The sequence below is a fragment of the Dama dama genome, chromosome 4 (assembly GCF_033118175.1).
Source record: "Dama dama isolate Ldn47 chromosome 4, ASM3311817v1, whole genome shotgun sequence".
NCBI lineage: Eukaryota > Metazoa > Chordata > Mammalia > Artiodactyla > Cervidae > Dama > Dama dama.
This window is the reverse complement of record NC_083684.1, coordinates 52,519,029-52,535,116: the sequence shown is the minus strand read 5'-3', so window position 1 is coordinate 52,535,116 and position 16,088 is coordinate 52,519,029. Positions and strand designations below refer to the sequence as shown.

The 16,088-nt window shown below is 48.5% G+C and overlaps 1 protein-coding gene across 2 annotated transcripts in view; it reads right to left on the bottom strand.

Annotated features, from left to right (window-relative positions):
• The window catches only part of SIPA1L3 (signal induced proliferation associated 1 like 3), a 252,031-nt gene extending 238,282 nt beyond the window's left edge, over positions 1 to 13,749 (bottom strand). Inside the window, exon 1 of one of the 2 annotated variants that reach the window (XM_061139187.1) lies at positions 13,368 to 13,749. The gene's annotated coding sequence lies outside the window, so the exon portion shown is untranslated. Of the gene's footprint in view, positions 1 to 12,903; positions 13,104 to 13,367 lie in introns of those variants that run through there. The other variant, XM_061139184.1, reaches the window with a different exon arrangement.
• Between the last annotated feature and the right edge of the window lie 2,339 nt (positions 13,750 to 16,088).

The following is a 16,088-nucleotide window of genomic DNA, read 5'->3' as shown; positions in this document are numbered from 1 at the left end:
GAAAAGTGGTCAGAAGCAGAGGGAGGAGCCCCAAGTGTTGCTGAGCAGAGTGAGTGCGCTCACGGACCACCAACACCGCCCCTCAGACTGCTGCCTCATCACCCAGCTTGGGTTTCCCTGAGTCTTCAGATGAAATACTTGGTTTCCCGAAAGGATTGAGGGCTCCTATGATACAGGGACTCTGTGCACACATTCTTAAAGGTGGAAATGATTAGAGAATTAAAAAGCCATGTCCTGATTCAGGTAATTACAAAAGGAAGTTGGTAAGGACAGTGACACAAAAGTGGATAGGTACTAGGCATTCACCTTGTTTCCCTAACTTCTGTAGCAGAACTACTGTCTGCCCACCCAATATCCACCCCCCTCTCCCAGTCTTTTCCTAAACAGTACTATGGGTTTATTCCTGCAGCCGCACTGCATAGTCCTGTGCTTCAGGTGAAGAGGCTTCTAGCCCCAGCCCTGACAGTAAATCCTGATTGGCTCTTGCCTGTGATTTGCCCAGGCATGGTCAGGTATCACAATGCTGGCCAATGAGATATGAGGGGAATCTGGGAGGCGGGGCTTTTAGGAAGTTTCCACACTCCCAAGAGATGCTCTGGACATAGCCTCCAGAGGCTGGATATTCCTGCTGCTGGATATCGCCTCATCAGGGAATGATGACTGGAGCTGTGACAGTCATCCTGTGGCCATAAGGGGAGCCTGAGGACACAGGAGACACATCAAGCATAGTGGAGAAGGCTGGTCTCCTCACAGGCTTAATTATCCTACCCTGGTGCTGCCCATCTGCAGGCTTCTCTGTTACAGATCATCAATCTCCTGATTTGGGGCCAATTTCACTTGAACTTCCTATTATAGTAGGTCAGTGGTTCTCAAAAATGTGCTCCCAGGCCCAGGAGCAGCAGTATCACCCGGGGACTTGTTAGAAATGTATATTCTCAAGTCAGACCTACTGAATCGGAAACTCTGGGTGGGGCCCAGCAACTTGTGTTTTAAGCAGCCTCTGGGGGACGCCGACGCCTGCTCGGGTTTGAGAACCATTGCAGAAGCACAGTGATTAAGAGTTCAGAATGTGGCCTCTGGAGCCGGGCTGCCAGGATCCAAATCATGTCCCCACCATTTTCTAGCTGTTGGGCAAGATATTTAAATTTAGTTGGTTTCATCTGCAAAACAGGAATAATAAGGGTACTTACAGGGTTGTTGGGAGGTTTAAATGAGTCACTTTATGGGAAGCACTGAGCACAGTGCCTAGCATCTAGTAGACACTGTCTAAATTATCTATTTGCTGGCATGTCCCTGATGGCCCACGGGTTAAGCCTTTGCACTTCCACTGCAGGGAGTGCAGGTTCGATCCCTGGTCAGGGAAGTTCCACACACCACGTGGTATGGCCAAAAAAAAAAAAAAAAAAAATTTGCTGCTGCTGTTGTTATTACTATTGTTGGCAGCCAAAGGCAAACCAACCGAAACAATTTTCTGGCTGAACTCCCCCAAAGAAAGATCCGGCCCAGGGCCCTGGGGTTCAGGATGTGTGACTCTGGAGGGGACACACCAGAGGAGAGGGAAGGCCTTTCTCCCAAGTCCAGACCATCGCTCTTCAGCCCTCCCCCCACAGCCTGAGCCTACACAGTCCCAGTACCTCCTCCTGAACACTCTGGGCTCGTTCCCTGCCACCTACTCTGCCCAGTTACTGATCCAGTCCCGCCATGTGAGTCATGCCAAACACCTGGCAAGAGTCCAGGGGTGCCCTTCCCTCTGGAAGTCATCTGTGATTTCAAAACTGGTGGCACCAAGATGCAGAAAGCCAAAGAATGACTAATGCCACCCCCAGGTACCATCCTAGAAGGAAGAGGCAGCTTCTCGTCAGGCCTAACAGCAAGACGGGTATGGGGCTATGGGTGAGCAGGGGGTTTACACACACTGGTGTCGTGGACACTGTTGGGCCAGTCAATGAAAGAGATGTGCGGGTGCAGAAAGGGGGTCCGACCTCTGACCACCAACCCCTGAGGCAAGAAAGTGTTCATTGTGTCCCACTCTTTGCAACCCCATGAACTGTAGCCCACCAGGCTCCTCTATCCATGGGATTCTCCAGGCAAGAATACTGGAGTGGGGAGCCACTCCTTTCTCCAGGGGATCTTCCCAACCCAGGGATAGAACCTGGGTCTCCCACATTGCAGTTATTTTCTTTACCGTCTGAGCCACCAGGAAAGCCCCAAAGAAAGGATGGGTCAAGCTCCTTGGGCCCTGGAAAGGAAGCTCTTAGGCTGAACCTCCCAAAACTGTCAACATTCAACCATTCTTTTTGACCCACAAAAAAGGCAATTTCATATGGTTCGATCAAATGTAGGCCAGGAAATGGACTCAAATAATGCAGTACCAAGAAACTGGTCACCAACAAGAACCAGGGATGGTGATGGCCTCTGGGGAAGGGAACTGGGTGCTTTATTTTTGTTCCTTTGGTCCCTTGCACGTGTGGCCACTAATCAAAACTTAATGAAACGTTTAAAAACATTTATTTATGTATTTACTTGGCTGTGTCAGGTCTTAGTTGCAGCATGCAGGATCTTAGTTCCCTGACCAGGGATTGAACCTGCATCCCCTGAATTGCAAGGTGGATTTTTAAACCCCTGGACCACCAGGGAAGTCCCTTAATGAAATTTAATAACTCAACACACTCTGCAATATGGTCCCATCTCAGAGGAAAGATGAGGCCACACTAGATGCCAAGAGATCTGCGAACTCCTGCACCCTCGTGCCCTCCCATTCACTCCCCCTTCCACTCTGCTCCAGCCGCTGTCTCGGGGCCTCTGCACTGGCTGCTCCCTCTGCCAAGAAACCCCCACTGCTCACACTGCCTCGCCTCCCTCAGGCCTGATCTCAAGTCACTCCCAGGGAGGCCATCCCTTGGCACCCTGTCTAAACCATCAACATCCTCCACCCTAATATCTCACATCCCCTTTCTTAATCTCTTCCACTTAGAACTTATTACCATCAAACACAGTATGCGTGCGTGCTAAGTCACTTCAGTCGTATCCGACTCCTTTCGACCCTATGGACTGTAGCCCACCAGACTCCTCTGTCCATGGGATTCTCCAGGCATGAATCTTGGAGTGGCTGTCATGCCCTCCTCCAGTGGATCTTCCTGACCCAGGGATCCAACTCAGGTCTCTTACGTCTCCTGCATTGGTAGGCAGTCTTTACCACTAGTGCCCCTGGGAAGCACCCTAACACAGTATACGTCTTATTTATCTGTTGACTGTTTGAATCCCCGGCTTGAATGAGAGCCCTAGAAGGGGAGAACCCTTGTCTGCCTTGCTGACTGCTATAAACCTAGTACCTGGAAGAGCATTCAGCTGGATGAATATCTGTTGAATGAGTAAGTGTAAGAATCATAATCGGGGGACTTCCCCGGTGGCCCAGTGGCTCAAACTCTGTGCTTCCAATGCAAGGGGCCCAGGTTCAATCCCGAGTCAGGGAACTAGTTTGCATGCCGCAACAAAGATCAAAGATCCCACGTGCCACAACCAAGACCTGGCTCAGCCAAATAAATACATGAATATTAAAAAAAAAAAAAAAAAAAAAATCAGTATCAGTGTTTGGGGTCTGCCACCTTCAGATTCAACACATATAGGTCTACACTGGGAAACCCGGAAAAAGCAGGCTGCCTAAACTGGTGACAGTGATCCTAATGTGCTCTCTGTGCTAGATGTACTTCAGAGCCTGCAAAGGAACACGAAAGAGCAGAACTGCTGTCGGGGGAGAGGTGGCAACGCCCGCAGGGGGTGGGGGGGGTGGGGGGTTCCAGGACCTGGCCTGCCTTCCTCCCTGCAAACCAAGAGCATGATAACAGAGAAAGAGCCCATCACCAGAACCAATGGCGCTGGCCACGAGCAAGGCCAGACCCAAGTTCCTCTTCACATCACACATCTCTACCCCTCCCTGGCAAGCAAACCACAAGCAGAAACCCCCAAACGCGAGGGTGCCCATTTTTCCTGCCACTTTCACACACGGATTTCTGCCCCTTGCTGACTCACTGTTCAGTTAGAGACCCCCAAATAACAAATGCAACAGAAGCCTCTCTGCTTGATGTGAAGGCGGGGGCGGGGGGGGGGCGGTGTTGTGCATGTTTGTTCTAAAGGAGTTTTATCTGCTGGCTTGATGAGAAATATCATCAGGTCCGTGGCACCATCACATGCTGCATCTTGCAGCTTTGTCAAAAGTCAGGACTGAAAGGGGGCACTTTCCCTGCCTCCCGCAGCAGCGCTGGAGGCAAAACCAAATGCTGGATTGTGGTTCCGTGCAGGGTGGGGGTGGGGGGGGCTGCGGCTGACAGACACACATCAGAGGAAGGATCTGTGCACGTCTGTCCTGAGGGGAGGACAGGGGTAGGATCTGAGGCCTCCTGCTGGAACTCGTCTTTGGAAAAAATGTGGGAGGGGCCCCACGCTCAGATGCTGGAGAGAACCAGACCTGGGGAAGAGGGACCTCTGTGAGCTGACTCAGAGAACCAGCGCCATGGTGCTCAGAGCAGTCGGGGGAGCATGTGGCCAATGGAGCCAAAGACTGACTCGTAGGATGAAAAGAGAAAAAAAAATACCACCTTTGCATTATATAAGTGGACTGAGCAGAGGCAGGGAATCCCTCCACACTACACTCTAGTTTGAAACACACAAATGCTGAGTGACATTTGTTATATTTGCTTCTAACTTTTCGTGGTAAGATGTTTGTGGTGCAAACACACAAAGGTGAAAGGCAGAGCATAAGAACGCCCCTCCAGCCAGATTCAACAGCATTGCCTCCTGGCCAGTCTTACTTCATCTCCTTCCTCACCCATACACTTTGCCCCCTTGCCTCCCTGCCCATCCGTATTAATCTGAAGCAAATCTCAGATATCTTAACAGTTAATGGGGATTTCAGACTGTAACTCTTCAAAATAAGGACCTTTTCTTAAGCAGAACCACAGTATCATTATCACACCTTCAAAAATTAACAAGAATTCCCTAATAATGTCAAACATCCAGTGCATTTTTGTTATTTTTGGTTGATTTTTAAAAAATATGTATTTGTACTTATTTATTTGACTCCCCAGGTCTTACTGTGGCATGTGGGATCTAGTTTCCTGACTAGGGATCGAACCCGGGCCCCCTGCATTGGGAGCACAGAGTCTTAGCCACTGGACCACCAGGCAGAACTCCCTCAAGTCCACAGTCAGAGAAAAACCTCACGCCCAGAGTGATGGTCAAGTCTCCAGACCCAAAGGGGCCTGGGACCAGCTGCAGGACTACCCCAGACCACTTCAGAGACCACGTGTGGAGTGCGGAGACTGCAACTCGTCAGTGTGGCCCTGCTTCTCGACCCCATTCGGCCACCTGCCGTCCACAGACAGACTGCAGACAGGGTGTTTAAGAGCCTGGACCTAGGGACTTCCCTGGCAGACCAGTGGCTAAGAATCCGCCTGCCAATGCAGGGGACACAGGCTCAATTCCTGGTCCAGGAAGATACCCCATGCCACAGAGCAACTAAGACCCATGAGCCACAACTGACGCCTGTGCTCTGGAGCCTGCGCCCCACAGCAAGAGAAGCCACCCCACCGACAGTACCTCCTAGTTGCCGCAACTAGAGAAAGCCCGCATGCAGCAACAAAGACTCAGCGCAGACAAAAACAAAAACAGATAAATGAAACTTAAAAAAAAAAAAAAAAGAGCCTGGACTTGACTGGCTTGGGTTTGAATCCTGACTTTGATACTCACCAACTTTGTGATTTGCACTTCTCAGGACCTGAGTCTATTTAATAAGAAATGTGAATGATAAGAATACCTACACCATGGAGTTATGAGGATTAAATGAGATATCACATGAAAAGCACCCAGAGCAGAGACTTGTACAAGGGCAATACTCACACACTGGGTAAACTCGGCTGTCGCTGAGCTCACAGGAAAAGGCCACGAAGCTCCCTCAGGAGGCCACAGTCAAGAGGGACAGAGAGAGGAGGCAGATGAAAGAGAAAAGAGGCTTCGGGAACTTCCCTCATGGTCCAGTGGTTAAGAATCTGCCTTGCAGTGCAGGGAATGCGGGTTCGATCCCCAGTTGCGGAACTAAGACCCCACCTGCTGTGGGGCAACTAAGCCCACATTCCACAACGAAGGAGGACCGCCTCATGCCGCAACTAAGATCCGACACAGCCAAACACATAAATAAATATTAAAAAGAAAAGAAAAGAGGCTTCATGCCCACAGAAGCTACTTAAAATGGACTCTCAATAGGCTGCATCCTTTTCTCATTTCCATCACTCATCCTGCCCACTGTCCTCAGTCCCCAAAGACCCTTCCCCTTCCTGGGAAGTAAAGATCCATTCCCACCAAACCTGGGGCTCAATGTAAGGAGGGGGTCAGCCAACCTCTCAGGTCTAAACCAGCACTACAGCACCAAAAGAAACTTGAGGACTGAGGCTGATGAACACTGTAAGTCTGTTTGGTGTGATGAGTCCTTCCTATGGTATTTCTATGGCTCAGAGCTCAGACCCCACCTTCCCTCAAACACTAACACAACACAGACACAGCAGAGATGTAAGAGTGTGGTCTCTGTACCTGAATTCAAATTCTGCCCTCATCACCTGCTAACTGTGAGCAAGCTGCCTCTTGCTGCCAGGCCTCAGCTTCTTCATCTGTTTAGTGGGGATGATCAGAGTCCCGGCCACCTCAGAACACAGGTCACATGAGCCAAGCAGAACACCAGGCCCAGAAGGCGCCTTTGAAGGACGACAGCTGTGAGTTTAGCGAGGCCTGCCTCTGATCAGCATGCTTTTCATCACTCATCTGCCCTTATTCACCAAGATAAAACAGGGACGGCATCTTCGACCCATCACTGTGAATCTTGACCTACACTTGAGTCTCACACCTGAGGCCCACTCTGTCCAATACATGTGGCTGCTGAAACGCAGTTGGTGCAAATGGAGATGGCTGAAGGAGTCGATTTCACACGGTTCTTTGAAGGAAGTGTGAGAAAAAAAGGATGTAATATATCTCAATAATTTTATACTGGTTACATGTTGAAATGATACGCTTTGGACTAAATAAAATTTATTATTAAAGTCCATTTCCTATTTCTTTTTATTCTTTAAAAATGATCCCCATAAGAGCTTCAGTTACATTTTTGGCCCACACTGGTGGCTCACGTTATACTTCTAATGGACAGTACTGGTGCAAACCCTGGAGAACCAGAGTCTTCTTATGTTGACTTCATACTGTCAGTGTCTAACATATGGTGCCTGGCACACAGGCTGGGCAGAAAAACATGCTTCATAGATGGCTGGATGAAAGATGCTCTCCACACTTTTCCTGGTCTTAAAAGCAACCACCACCATCTTCACATCTAATCAGGCCTGCCCTTCATTCAAAATACTGAACAACTCTTCAGGTCCAAGCTACACCAGATCAAAATGGACACAGTCATGGTGGCTGGAACAGGATCCTGGAGCCCCTACTTGGGCCAGGCATCAGTACTTTAATAACTGGACCGTATTTTAAAACTTTAACAATCCATAATACTAGTTCAGTGCTTAGAAACACTCTTTCCCCAGCTGATCCAAGTCCTCTTGCAAAGCTCACCCGTTGCAAGCTCAATGGGACACCTCCTTGTTCACGCTCCTTCAACACCACACCTCATTTCTTGCTAACTTGTGTCTGGTGTGGTGGCCACACCGCCAATCTTGTTTTATTTGAGGACATGCTCTGCTGAAAAGTCTTTAGTTTCGAAGTAACCGACAACCAACCAACTAAACATCCCCACAGAAACTGACCCTTTCGTGTCTTACTGTGGAAACGCCGCCACATCCCCAGACCACTCCCGCTGCCACATGAATGAGGTACTAAATATAGTCCGCAGAGCTCTGCATGTTCAACAACGTGGAAAGGAAACACTGCACCCACTTCTTAAACTTGCCTCAGCCTGGTCAAGGGGGCCTGGGAAGAGAAGTGTAGCATATGGGCCAAGACCTGGGACTCTGGAGTCGGCATCCTCATCGGTAATGAGTTCCATACATGTATCTACTTCACTGGACTCTTGTGAGGATTCAGTTCAGTTCAGTTGCTCAGTCGTGTCCGACTCTTTGCGACTCCATGGACTGCAGCACACCAGGCTTCCCTGTCTATCATCAACTCCTGGAGCTTGCTCAAACTCATGTCCATTGAGTCGGTGATGCCATCCAAACATCTCAGCCTCTGTTGTCCCCTTCTTCTAGAGTGAGGATTAGCTGAGGAAAAGTGCAAAATGCCCAGAAGAGCACTGAGTACAGAGTAAAGTACCAGGAAATGTCAGCTGCTATTATTATTATTTTACAAAAATTAAAGTAGCATGAGCCTGGACAGTGGGAATTCACCCTTCTCCAGTTTTAATGATACTGTTTTTGTAGCAAATACATTCCCACACCTGGGCCTTTGCATTTCCTGTTCCCTCGGCCTGGAATGGTCTTCCCCCAGCTCTCGGCACAGCTGGTGCCTCTTGCTCATCCAGGTCTCAGCTCACATGACTCCCCTTCAGTGAGGCCTAGGAGGGCTTCTGGGGTCATACAAGCGAAAGGAACCAGCCCTTCCCCAACACCAGTCTACTCCATCCCCTCACGCTGTTATTTCCTCCATCTGAAATTAACACCACCTGATATTACCTTGTTTACTGTGTGTCCCCTCAGCTAAAATGTAAACCCTAGGAGAGCAAGGATCTTGTCTCTCCTATTCTCTGTCCAAATTTATGCTTTCAGCCACTATGCTATACTGCCTATGTAGCAGAATGCTTACTGGATGTGTGTTGGTGGATGTAATAGAAAATCTAGAGGGACTTCCCTGGTGATCCAGGGGCTAAGACTCCATGCTCCCAATCCAGGGGGCCCAGGTTCGATCCCTGGTCAGGGAACTAAATCTCACACGCTACAACTAAAGATCTTACATGCTGCAACTAAGACCTGGTGCCCACCAAATAAATTTTAAAAAAGAAAGAAATACCAGAAAGAACTTAAATGTCCAGTAATAGGGAAATGGCAGTGTGGAACACGGTCTCTCCACACTGAAGAACGTGGGTCTAGCTGTTAAAAAGAATGAGTCAGATCTGTATGTAATGACTTGAAGAGATAGGCGCTATCAAATATTTTAAAAAATCGACTTACAAATATGTGTGGCTTGATCCCTCCTTTTCTGGGGAATGGTGAGGGAGAAGAAAGAAAACAGTCGATATATGCATTGCTCAGTAGTGTCTGACTCTTTTGCAACCCCACAGACTATAGCCCACCAGGCTCCTCTGTCCATGGGATTCTCCAGGCAAGAATACTGGAGTGGATTGCCATTCCCTTCTCCAGTGGATCAGACCCGGGTCTCTTGCATTGCAGACAGATTATTTACCATCTGAGCCACCGGGGATGATGCCCCACTATATGCATACATACATCCAAACAAGCACAGAAAAAGATGAGAGCATCCACCCCCAAATTTCCAAAGGTAACGAATCTACATTGTTCTCTCAGACATCTTCAAAGCCTGACACTGGACACTTAGTAAACACTCACTGTCTGAATAAATGGTTTTCTTAGGGGGATGGGATTTTGAAATGGAGGGTGGCAGTTATTATTTCCCTTGCCTATTTCTGTAATGTTTGACAGGTTACTACTAGTATGCATTTCTTTGCATAACTTTTTAAAAGCCAAATTCAACCAATCCTCAGACACACACACACACACACACAAATTAAGGCCATGACCACAGAAGTCCTAAGAAATAGAGGCAGTGTCTTAAAGAAAGCACAAATGCACAAACTGGTCCTAACAGCCTCTCATTCTAACTACTAAAAATCCTTTACTTTAGAGGCAATGACGGCTCAATTATTTTATCAAAACATATAGACATTTAATTCAGATTTGGGAAATTATACACACAACAAGGTTAAGCTGTTATCATAACCTGGGTCATTTTTTTAAACTGAAGTTTGAAATATAAGCAAAATAACTTTCACAGGGGAAAAAAAAGGCGCCAATCACTGCACATTCTAAATTCCATTTTTGATTTACCGCCTAACAACTGCAATGTCTGAAAAACAGGCTCATGTTTAACTCTGACCGTTCCGCACAGACTGTTAAAAACCCACGTGCTATTGTCACTAACAATTAAGACCAATATTTTTGTTTTAAAGTCACTGTTTTATTTCCTCAGATGCAAAAAAATGCACTTGGGGGAATTCCCTGGCAATCCAGTGCTTAAGACTTGGAGTTTTCACTGCTGAAGTCCAGGTTCGATCCCTGGTCAGGGAACTAAGATCCAACAAGCAACATGGCCAACCAAAAAAAAAAAAAAAAAAATCAATCAATTAATAAAAAAAATAAAAACAAATTTGGGACCACAGGTTCCCATCACCAAGTGAAACTACAATTACAGGAGCTTCCCTGGTAGTCTAGGGGTTAGGAATCCGCCTGCCAACCCAGGGGACACGGGTTTGATCCCTGGTCTGAGAAGATCCCATATGCCAAGAAGCAACTAAGCTGGTGCACCACAACGACTCAGAGAACCCGTGCTCTGCAACCAGAGAAGCCACTGCAAGGAGAAGCCTGTGCACCACAACGGTGAGCCCTGCTCACTGCAACTAGAGAAAACCCACGTGCAGCAAGGAACACCCAGCACAGCCAAGAATATATAAATAAAATCTTTAAAAAAAAAAAAAAAGCAATTACAATGACAGATCTGATGACAGACTCACCCTAAACGGAGAGCTAACACACTCCCTGCCCAGCCTCTTCCTGGGTGTGCGTGTGCTGCCTCCCAAAACACTCAGGATGGCCTGTTGCACAGAGGATATTCTAACCCGCTGACACTGGGTAACTTTGCAGAAAGAAAGCAAGCGACTCAGCTAAGCTTAGCCAGGCTAGAAACGGACTCCCTGACAGCCAGGGCTTTTCCTCCATGCTCGTGGCCACTGACATCTGGCCCTGTCTGCAGTGCCTTCTCTGGCTCCTACTGATACAGTGTTTGACATGAATTCATCCTTGGTGACTTGAAAGAAACAACTCAACCTTGTGTTGGAAAAGGCCACCTTCAGTAGCCAAGGGGGACTTTCAGTGGCCCACAGACAAGAAACCAAGACAGGCCAATGAAATGGTTGCTATGGAATGACAGCACCATCCTCCTTGCCAATCAACTGCATCTGGGAAGCCTGGGGGAGAGAGACTCCCAGGTCTCCGGCTTGGTCCATCTGCCAAGGTGGTGACTACTGGGTCTGGGAGGAAAAGGAGCTTCGATTTAACATTCTGAGTTCATGGCACCCAAGGGGACATCAAGTCAGCAGAGGACATCAAGGAGCACAGGTCCCACATGTGGAGGTGGAGCTCGGGGGGCTAATGGGGCTTTGAGATAGTCAAGTGCGGGCAACAGTGGTACAACACTTAAAAGCCCTAGAGTGGTCGATTTGGGGGCAGGAGTGTGTGAGAGCTGGGGAGAGGGCAAGAGGCCTGCTGATAATAGCTAGTCGGTGCCATTTCTTCTCAGCCCCTTATATGGCAGTATGTTCCACAATTTTACCTTTGGTGAGTAAAAATTAGGGGCAAGGGGACATTAACCTTGTCCTGCTCTGCACTGTAATACAAACATAAGCAGCAAAAGCCCATCAAGAAAAACAAGGCATGTTTATTAACTGCACCTGGCCCTGTGCTGAATACTACACATGAATTATCTTTTGGAATCATTGAAACAACCCTGGCACAAATGTCCTATGACTACCATTTCACAGATGGGACACTAGAGAGGCTGGGAGTGAATATGTGGGGGAGCTAAGGGCTGTCATGTCACATCCCACCACAGTTAGGCAAGCTCTGGACCAGATGGAGCACATGGAAGAAGAACAATTATAATATATAAGAGCTGCTACTTAGTGAGAGATGGCTCTGGACTGGGAACACGGTATCAGCAAATCCTTACAACCCTCTGAGGCTGATATTGTTATCCCATTCTACACGGATGGAACCTGAGGGTGCAGGAGAGGAAATCAACCAGACCAGTCATAAGTCTGATCCACTAGAAAAGCAAGACTACAGGCGGAGCCCCACCCTCAGGGGGTCTCGGAGAAACCGGGAAAACGCTGAATCAATGGTCATTTATTAAATGCTGACTATGTGCCAGCTGCTGCTCTCAGCATTTCACAAATGGTATTCTCACTGCATACTCAAAACGACTCTACAAGGTGGCTGCTATTAAAAAATACCCATTTTGTAGACAGAGAAAACCAAGGTACAGAGCAGTGAAGTCTGTCGCCCAAGGTCACAGAGCTGGTAAAAGGTAGAACCTAAATTTGAACCTGGCTCTGCCTTCAAAACCGAAGCTCTTAGCAAAATAATTTCGCCTAACAACAGCCACCTTGCACAGAGCGCTAACCATGTGGCTCACCCTCAGCTTACCACACTCAGTCGATAATACCTTCATCCCATTTCTCCGGAGCTAACAATAAAGCAAGCAAGCAGTAAGTGTCTTCTATGTACCAAACACTTTATTCATCGGATCTCAACATCTCAACAGAATTCCCAGCATAAGACAGACACTATTCTTCCCCGGTTTGACCGAAAGGAGAAACTGAGGTTCGGCGCGGTTTCCCTAGATCGCACCTCCCGAGAGGCAGAGTCCGTACGCGAACCCACCGCTACCCGACTCCCATACCATGCTTTTCCGCAACGGCGCCGGGTAGCTAGTCTGGAAAGTTGAAGCATGCGGGCACGAATCCGGCCAGGTCCAGGGGGCGAGAGTGCCGCCGCCGCCCCCCAACAGCCGGTGCCCACACCCGGCCGGCCGCCCAGTAGCTCGCCCGCGCTGACCCTCGGGGTCCGACTGGACATCGACTCCTCGCTACCCTAGCGCAAGGCCAACCCTGCACCCACAGCCACACACCTGGGTGTCCCGGCTGCCCGCCCCGCGGGCCCCACGACCGCGGGGTCCAGATCAGCGCCGCTTGCTGGAGACGCCGCCAGCTCCAGTGGCCCGAGTGACTTCCAGGCTGCCCACTTCCAAGCCGCTTCGCGCGAGGCCCCCTGGGAACTGTAGTTTCGCCCTAGGCGGCCGCAAACTGAAAAAAGCCTGACGCGCAGGTGCTGCCGGGAGCAGTAGGCGCGGCGCCGCGCCGCCTTCTGGGAATGGTAGTCCACCTGTCGCCTCCGTGCCGCTCGAGTCTCCAGAGTACTTCCGCAGCCCCGAGGGGCGTGAGGGATGGAGGTGTGTCTTCTGTAGACTCCAACCCGTTGACTGCGTTCCTTGCTCTGCGAAGGCGGTTTTTTCCTTTTTCCCAGCTCTATCCGCCTCCTCCCTTCCTTCAGTAAACCCTCTTTCTCCTTTTCCGCGAGGCGCGAGGTACTTACCCCGAGGGCGCGAGCCTCTGGAGAAGCGGGAGCAGCGGAACACAGCGCTAGACCCCCAACCGAGGGGAGCTGTGGAGAAAGGCTTCTATGCGCGCTCGCGCACGCGCGCTCGCCGGCCAACTCCGGCCTAAATTGCCGCGGGCCCCCGCGGGAAAGACTTTTTTTTCTCCTTTCGAACGCGCGCGCGCGCGGGGTCTCGCGCTGGGCTTTTTTCCTGCCGGGCGCGCGCCAGTGCGCACGCGCGCTCACTCCCCTTGCCTTGGTCAGTCCGCCGGGCGCGGGGTTGGGGAGCTAACCGTTTTGTTGGCCGAGTCCTCCCGCAGTATCCCCGAGGTCGCTCCTCTGGCGCTCCTATTCTAGGTCTGGCCCTTCACATAGCTTCGGAGTGCCGCCACACACGCCGTACCCGTCCCTTGTCTGGAGCCCAGTCGTCGCAGGTAACAGGCGCGGCCCCAGCCTTGAGGAGGCGGACACGCCCTTCTTCCCTCCCACGCGGAGAGCCGGGATGCCAGAATGTGTTGGGATTCCGGTCTGGTCGCCTCTCCCCGTAGTAGGAGTCTCCGGAGCTCTGCCTTCGACGGGAGTCTCTTGACCGCCACCCATGGGGTTGCCCTGGAAGCCATGTTACCTATCATTCATTCGTTGATCGCACATTCTTAGGGTAACCAGTGTTCGTTGAGTACCTATGGCTGGGGAGATTTTGTTAAAATTTAGTCCACATGCCGACATAATCAAGGATCCGACATTTTTTATTGGCGTTCCTACTACTCCATAAGGGGTTACCGAAGGAACTAGCTGGAATTGCAAGGTTCTTTGGCCAAGAAAACCCAGTCAATACCCTTCCCATCTCCTCCTTACTTCCAAGAAGATGCTGAATGAGACTGAGCTGGGAAGTATATATTTCTTCTTCCTGGGAGAGGGGCAGAGGGTAATTCATTTGCTCATTCAGTCAACAAAAATGTATTAGGCACCTACTTCATGCCAGCTTGGGTGATTATCAGGACAAGGGAGAAATCAAGATAGATTCGGTTCCTACTCTCAAGGAACCAAAGTCCAGACCACCATCGGAAGGTGATAATCTAAAGCAATACTAATAGAAGTATAATGCAAGCCAAATCTGCAACTTTAAAATTTACATTAAAAAATTAAACAGGTGAAATTTTAATAATTTAAGCCAGTATATCTAAAATAAAGTTATGTTTAATGAAAAAAAGGTTTACATTGCTTCAGTTTTAAGTTAATTAAAACTGTGAGGCATTAACAAAAATATTCATTTGTGACATGGGTTATAGCAAAAGGCTGGAAACTGCCCAATTTCTATTAATGGACGTTAGATAAATGATAGTTCAGCCGGACAATGGAATACCATGCAGCTGACAACTGTTGAAAAATGAGACAGAACTGTATGTTTTAATATGAGTTAATCCTTTAAGATTATTAAGTGAGAAAAATGCAGTGTATAACACCTGGGCTTCCCTGGTGGCTCAGTGGTAAAGAATCCACCTGCCAATGTAGGATACACGGGTTCAATCTCTGGGTCTGAAAGATCCCCTGGAGAAGGAAATGGCAACTGGGCCCAGTATTCTTCCCTGGGAAATCCCATGGACAGAGGAACCTGATAGGCTAGAGTCCATGGGATTGCAAAAGAATCTGACATGATTTAGTGATTAAACAACAATATAGCGTACTAACATTTGTGTAAGAAAAGTAGTATTTTTCCACATACATCCTTGTGTGTGTACAGAACACCTGTAGAAAGACAACCAGAGTTACCTTTCTGAAAGGGAAATAGGACAAGTAACTCTCTTTTCAGTATATGTTCCTTAGTATGTTTTGAATATTTTTACCATGTCCATTCTGTGACTTAGCTATCAATTAGTGGAGGATGATACCTAAGTCACAGAATTATTGTATAGTATTAAAACAATATATGTAAAGTACCTACCTACCACTTTACAACCTTAACCATTTCTGGATGCTATCACTACTCCCATGCTGAATGGATAACTCTTTACCTAATAGGAACTTGCCCACCCTGGTAATACATGTTTTTCAGCCTGGAACATTGTTTCTTTCCATATAGTGTATTAAATGCATTCCAGTCCCAGCCCTAGCTGTGACATCACTTATAAGACCAGAGTAGTAGTCCAGGCCTTGGGGACAGACTTTAGCTCATTAGAAATGTCATTCAAAAAACAACAACAGAGTAAGCTGAGATTGCCCTCTGGCTTTCCAGTCCCTCTGACTCCAGTCAACTGATGTCAGCTGGGCTTTCTGCATCGCTGTCCCCAAACATATGAGCCACCTGCAAGGCTATAAGATCCATGCAGGGCTTTACCTCACATCACTATTCTTTAGGGTGGTCAGGTTTCCCTGTTATACATACTCACAATACTTTGTTCTTTTCTGTCTTAAATAGGGCCCAACAGTGACATGGGATGCAGTGCCCCCTAGAGTCACTTCTCTGTATTACAAAGGCAGGGCTCACAGGATGCTGGCCTTCCAGCCCACCATCAACAGAGCACTGTACCTTGGAATGGACTGCAGATAAGAAAAAGGATGTGGTGCCAGCATCAGTGTCCAATAATAGACCTAGTTTGTCTTCATAGTCATAATTACATACCATATCTCGGCCCCCACATACTGACTCCACTAGGTTGGCTGCATGACTTCGCATTAGATCATCTTTCAGTTATCAAGATATTAAAAAGTCAAAATCAT